This window comes from Arachis hypogaea, chromosome 16 (genome assembly GCF_003086295.3).
Source record: "Arachis hypogaea cultivar Tifrunner chromosome 16, arahy.Tifrunner.gnm2.J5K5, whole genome shotgun sequence".
Lineage (NCBI taxonomy): Eukaryota > Viridiplantae > Streptophyta > Magnoliopsida > Fabales > Fabaceae > Arachis > Arachis hypogaea.
In genome coordinates, this window is record NC_092051.1 from 86,865,813 (window position 1) to 86,873,088 (window position 7,276).

At 35.5% G+C, this 7,276-nt stretch overlaps 1 long non-coding RNA gene across 1 annotated transcript; it reads left to right on the plus strand.

Annotated features, from left to right (window-relative positions):
- Window positions 1–4,374: 4,374 nt before the first annotated feature.
- Window positions 4,375–6,062, plus strand: LOC140180348 (uncharacterized). Its single transcript, XR_011874361.1, has 2 exons — window positions 4,375–4,839; window positions 5,049–6,062. It is a non-coding gene; the product is annotated as an uncharacterized lncRNA (long non-coding RNA).
- Window positions 6,063–7,276: the final 1,214 nt, after the last annotated feature.

A 7,276-nucleotide genomic window follows, 5' to 3' on the forward strand; every position in this document is an offset into this window, starting at 1 on the left:
TAATATTTTCAAGGCCATGCAATACCCTAGTGTGTCCGAGAGTTGTACGAAGGTTGACATCAGTGACTTTCTAGTCCAAGAGATTGTGGGCAAAGGATCTCTTAAAAACCCTCTCCAACTTATGGAGTTCGTAACGGACAAGGAAGAAGAGCCGGAAGATGCATATTTAATGAAGGAAGGCATTAGAGGGACATGCCATGAAACAATCCAACTCTCAATCTAGAGGACTCAACATCAAGCTAGTGACGTTAAAAGAGCACTTGTTGGGAGGCAACCCAACCGTTAGTATTTTTCTTCTTTTTTTTTTTTTAAGTATTCCATAATGCATTCTCCTTCTTCTTCTTTATTGATTCTCTTGCATTTTTTTTCTTTTTACTTTCATCATATTGGTCCACGTTGTTTTTCAAAATTTTTCAATGTCTTAAAAAAAGTAGAGATAAGTGTGAAGCCCAACGCCCAAAGAGGGAGCTAGGCTCCTTCGCAGGGTGAAAGAAGGTGGTGCCCAGCTCCATGTCCTAGAGCCCAGCGCCCAAGGCAAGGGAAAGCTCCTAGGGGAACAAAATTTGGAGAGAAGCCTAACGCCTACTCTTCATGCCTGGCGCCTCTTGTTTTCTTGATGGGCAATGCCCAGCTCCAAAGCTTGGTGCCCAGCGCCAAGCCTACTTGGGAAAGCATGGATCTTCTCTCTAAAAAGATTTTACTTCTTGTTTCTGTTCTTAATTTTTTTTTAACTTAACAAAAATTGATTTTTCAAAATTTTGCATGCATGATCTTCTTTATTTTCTTTTCTTTGCATAATCACCACTGATTAATGGTCCTTTTTTTCCAATATTTTCTCATCATCCTTCAATATACACCTTCTGCTTGCACATGCATTCTCATATCACTTAAAATATTTATATTTAAAATTTTGGCAAATTTCTATGTTTGGTGTTAGTAAGTTAGAAAAAAAACAAAGAGTTTTGAATAATAGAAAAATCCCAAAAGGAATGGTTGAGACCGAGAATAAAGATGATGATGAATGATGACTTTCGATAAATTAATTTTGTGTGGTGGTTTTTTTTTATCTTTTTTTCATTTTTATTTTATCTTTTGTTTTGTCTTTACTTGTTTTGTCTTTGTTTCTTTTTGTTTTTATTTTCTTTCTTCTTTTCTATCCTTGCATTATATTTCTATTTTTTTGTTTTCTTGTTCTTCTTTTCTTTTCTTACTACTTTGTAACTGTCCTCGGACACTATAGTAACAAGAGTGACCCTTGATTGAATAAATAAGAAAGAAAGCTCTATCAAAATGTGGTGGTCAGTGAGCATGATTATATTCCATGAATTTAAAAGTATTTGAATGATCTTGAAGAAAAGAAAAAAAAAAATCTCCAAGAAAACAAAGATTCTGGAGACATTATGATATTCTAGACTTTAAAAATCCTTAAAACAAAACGAAGAAGATAGAGAGAAAACAAACAAAGAAAGAAAAACATAAGAAAAAATCATGAATATTCAAAAGTAATAAGGCTCTCGCACTAATGACTAGAGCCCATTTATGTGCCTGTAATGTTTATGTTTCAAGGAGGGACATGGACAATTAAATCCGAGGAGTACTTCATCACCCGATAACTTAGGCTAATTGGCTCAAGATTATCAATTGAGAGCCCACATTAGTTATGTGCTTGTGGTGTGATTATGTCAAGGAGAGACTTGGGTGATTAGATCCGAAGGGTGTTATATCACCTGATAACTTGGGCCAACTGGCCCGAAATTATCGGTTGAAAATATGCTAAGAGCTACCTTAAGACAAAATACTTATAGTCAAGAAACTTCAAAAGTCTCTCTCGGTTAAAGTGTTAAGCAAGGTGCTTAAGGGACAAAACAAGTCTAAAAGGATTCTTATAATAGAATTTGGAACTTAGTTTTTGAAAAGATTTTTAATTCCAAAATATTCAAGACTTATTAAGTTATTCGAAATCTGCTTATATTCAAGACTTATCTTTCTTTTTGCTTGAGGACAAGCAAAGTTTTAAGTTTGGTGTTGACACGTCATCTTAACAACTTTTTGAGCTTCTTTTTCATTTGTTTTCTTAGTTTTTAAATCAAATCTTTATGTTTTTAGTGATGTTTTGATAAATAATTATATATTTGGAGTTATATTAGAATAATTATATTTTCAGACTTAAATCAAGCAAATCAGGATAAAATTCAACACAAAAATAAGCTGAAGGTGCAGGCCCAAAGAAAAGCCCAATGGCTAGAATGCCAAGCTGCGCCTAAACCCGGAGTCCGGCTCCAAGGAGTGGTGCCTAGCATCAAAGAATAGAAGCACAGCGCCTTCATGCAATGGGAGAAAGAATAAAGGGCTAAAGTCTGGCTCCATAAGGTTGTGCCCAACTCTACTCCAAATTTAGGTATTGGGCGCCCAGCACCAAGACTAAGACTAATTAAGATTATAAAAGAAAATAGAGAAGGAATAATGACATGAGAATAAAGGACAAAAAATGGATATCGAAGAATGTATTTGAGAGAAAGGAATAAAATAAAAAAGGAACTAAGAGGATTTACAGCGATTGAAAACTGATAATTGAAAAGAATCGTTAAGGAAAAGAAATAGAAAGAATAGAGAAAGGAACTAAAAAAGATTTATAAAAAAGGAAAACTGAAAAGTGAATGTTGATTGAGCTTTGGCATCGACTATATAGTAGGACACGCACGGACTGAGAATTGCTTTCCAGGGGAACGCATATCTGTAAAAAATGGGTTAAAAGTCAATTAATGTGGCTTCGACTATACGACTTCAAGTCAACTGATGTGGCTTTGGCCATACAACTTGTATGCAACTGATGTAACAGGAAAGCCATATCCGGGTCTTGTGCCTGGGTAATATCGGGTTGCAGAGTGTGAACTGACACGTGAGCTCATGACCTGTATAGGACAGACATGCATCATACTTATTTGTGCATACTTTTTTGCTATATGTATATTCCATGTGTATGCGTGTGCCTCTTAAATTCTTTCTCTGCGTGATGTTGTTTTAAATTCTTTGTCTGTATAATGTCTTTCTGTATTCTAATATTTGTTTGTTAAACCTCAAAGAATCAAAGAAATTAACTAACAACCCCAACCTTACAAAGAATCTCCAAGTTCTTATCCCTGTTCTCCCCTTTAGATGGAGCACCGACGACCCAGTAATAACGTATGATCGTGCAGAGAAGTGATGGATGATATTTTGTATTTTGATAACGTCATCTTGGCTCAAGATTTTGAAGAACTAGAGTGTTATTCCCTCGTTTTTGTAATCTAGAGGGATTAGGAAATGTCATATGTGTATATATGTAAATAGTTAATAACTAGCTACTCCTGGAGATATCATAACTACTGATTTTAATTAACAAGCGATATAAATACGTGAAATTTTTGGTACTGCTTTATCTATTATTATCTGTGATTTTATCTATAAAGGTCTCTGTTCATCAAACCGAACGCATTTTCAAAAGAAAAAATTAAAATTACCTTGCAAAATAATTCCGTACAACGAATTAGGCTCCTATAATAAAATATTAGTTAAATTTAAGGAAAGTAAGTTAGTAACACTTAGCCTCTAGTGTGATCATGACATACTAGAAGTTAGGTTGTTACAAGATGGGGAGCACAATTATCTCTTGTGAAGTTTCAGGTCATTTGGGTTAGTGAAAGAAATTCGGTGATTTTAAAATCTACTTGTTAATTTTTATTTTAATTGCACAATGACCCAAATGCATTGAGACTAAAAGGAGGGTGAAGTTAGTGTCTCTAATATTCGTTGTAAAATTGTGAAGTTAGATGATCAATGAGCGAATTTATAAGAATTTATGAAGTGGCTGCATTTTTCTAGTCTTCTGATTTTAAAACCCTGTAACTGCAGCACCTTATAAATTCTTCATAAATTTTTATATATACCAAATGAGTTGGGACCAAATCTAACCTGAAAGATGTTATTGTTAGAACCCTATCATATATAAAATATTATTGAAAATGAAGGAGCATTTTGTTATTTTTGGTGAATTTTGAGAAGCAGAGTTGTGTTTTAAATAGTTGTACTTTGAAGTTAAACTAAATTTAAAAGACAATGGTTTTTGAATGAGTACCCAGCTATATTTAAGAATTATTCTATTGAATATGAAATTGTTAATCCTTATGATGTCAAACGAGTGTTACTCTTAGAGTCCAAGATTGATTAGGGCCACTGGATTAGAGTTAATAAAACCCCGTTATGCAAATTTTGACCTTGAACCTTGATAAATGAGATAAGATGTGTTTTGGGCTGTTTGTTTAATAAAGGCTATAGATTGGGATGGATTTTGTTGGCTTGGCAATTTAAAGGCTTAATTGAGGATATTGGAAGTGTATGGTGTTGTTGAAAAGAAGTGTGCAAGTCACTTTGAGAATTTGCATATTTGATATTGAGATATTTGAGAAATGATTATGACATAACCATAGACCTATCCCTGAGCAAAATAGAGTTTCCCAAACATGAATTGTTTGAACACGTTGCTAAAGATATAAGTCCTAGTTTATTTTAAAAGGAATGATTATGCAAATATGACCTGCAGGTGTGAAAGTTCTGCGAACCTAGACTGGGTATGAAAGTGCACAATAGTGCTATGCACTAGTTCCGTGAGTAAACTATTCTGGTTTTGATTTGAAAGCTGGACGATGGTGCTCTGTAGTAGTTCTGCGAATTTATGTATACGAGATATGACTCCGGGATGGTGGTTGTGATAACAAAAAGGTTATGTCTGGTGATATGTGTGTGTGCGCGCGCTATTTGTGCTTCCAACTCATTCCCCCTTCTGAGACTCTGTCTCAAACAGTATGTATTTCTATCTCTTCTCCCTACCTCCTACGATTCACAGATGGGGATGATGATCAAGTTCACCCACTATTTAGAGGGGCATGACTGCCATCTAGACCTCTAGGTGTCGAGTGCAATTTTGGCAGCTTCGACCAAAATTCATACTTACATTTTGTTTGTCCACCATCTTACTATATCTTTCGATTCATCAATCCTTGATCTTGCAGGTCCGTTTGAGGGATTTGAGATTCATGGAGCTAATCCACCTGTTGTCCCTAAGGTTCTTGCTACACTGGCCCTTGTTGTTGTTGTTCCATCTGCACCTAAGCCTAAGGCCAAGCTTGAGCCCAAGCTTGAGGAGTATGCTAATTAAGGAGCAGGTTACGATCAGACATACTCAGACTTACCTACTAGAGTATCTAGGAAGACCCAGCGATGCCACCTTTTGAGGACGAGGCTAGTTCTGCACTCGGAGAACAACATTAAGAAGATTCCTATTGGATCTAGTTTAGAATAGTTCCGTCCACACATGATTATCGGGGTGGGTTTAGGGTGGGAAACATATCACAAGCACGCACGCACAGGGTTGCTAACGGTGAGAAACAAATCTAAATAGTTAAGGGTGGGAAACATATCTGAATTGGACATGTGGCAGCAAAGGAGGTGTTCGTCGGCGTTGGAGTGGAGATGTTTAGCGCCGTTGACAAAACAGAGAGCAACAATCGGACTCCAAAATCGTTGATGAACCTCGAAGGAGAAGGCGTCGAGCTTCTGTCTTGGTGCTCCCAGCAAGTCGAGATCGAGTGGGTGATTTAGGCGTTACAGAAGCATCGCCGGTGAAGATCCAGAAGAAGGCACCGATGCAGGCGACGACAGGAAGATCGGCGACGGTGAGGAAGCAGACAGCGGAAGGCAGCAGTTGGATTGAAACTTGCGAGGAATCTCGGTCGCATAATGGAGATGGAGGCGTTCTTCTTCACCGAGTCTGGTCTTAGGGTTGGGGACTCCGGTTCCTGCGGTTTGGGCTCGTCTGTGGGCTAGACCCGTAGACCGTTAACAAAAAAAAAGAAAACACAAATGGTGGAGACAAAAACTGAATCTGAAATTTTTTTAAGAAAATCGGCTAAAGTATGAGTTTAAGAACTAAACATTTTTTATTAGAATACTTGTATAATAATTAGTAGATAAAAAAAGAATATGATATATATAAAATAATATAAATTATATTTTTTTGTCTCTAATATATCAAATTTTGTTAATGTTTAATTTAAATAAATTTTATTTTTAACTCTGAAACAAATTTTTTATTTTATTTTTTACAATATATAATTATTCAACTATTATTTTAATAACATCTAAGTAAATTACTCTTAATTATTTTTAAAATTAAAAACAAATTATCTAATATAATTTATATACATTAATTTATAATTTAAAATTATACACTATTTTATTTAAACTAATAGGTTCTAATATAAATATTAAAATTTAAAAATTATTAGTTTGAATTACATCCAATTGATTACATTTAAAATAAATCTAAAACTTTTAAAATGATATTTAATTTAGACATAGTTTCAAATAGTTTTTTTATTTTATTTTCAAATGAATGTCAACCCAGATGTTATTATAATTTTGAAAATACATATATATATTGAATATAACTTATTGAAATATATTTAATTTTAATATAAAAATTAATCTTTTATTTAAAAATTGGCACAATATTTGATTTGCATTTTACAAAAGATTCAAAATAATATCCAGACTTTAGAAGTTTTTCTTATAACATAAAATTTTTCAAGTCATGATGATAACAATGCCAAAAATAGTAATCAGTCGTTAATAATTAAAAAAAGAATAAATTACCATTTGTACTCACAAAAGTTGAAAACGCTGACATATCTACGCATAGAAAAAGGAAATTACCATTTGTACCCATGAAATATGGGTTTCGAACAACAAAATTATCCAAACACTAAAAAATTACCTAAAATTCCTAAATTACCCTTATCTTCACCACCACACCACCTCCTTCACCCAATCACCTTTCTAACCCTAACCCTCTTCACCCTGTCACCACCCCTCTTTCTCTTTCTAATCTCAAATCCTACCACCACCCCCTTCACCCACCACCACCCCTCAAGCTCTTCACTCAATGGTGGCTCCTGCTACCCCCCCGCAACCGTCACTGGAATCCTCGTCCTAGTTCACGGATTTACCAGCGAATCCAGCTGGTTCCTCCAGCTCACCACCATCTACTTCGCCGAGGTCGGATTCGCCACCTGCGCCATTAACCATTAGGGCCACGGCTTCTGCGACGGCCTCATCGCCCACATCCCTGACATCAACCCCGCCATCGACGACTGCATCGCCTTCTTCGATGAATTCTACTCTACGCTTTGATCCTTCTCTTCCTTCCTTCCTCTACTCCGAATCCCTCAGCGGCGCAATC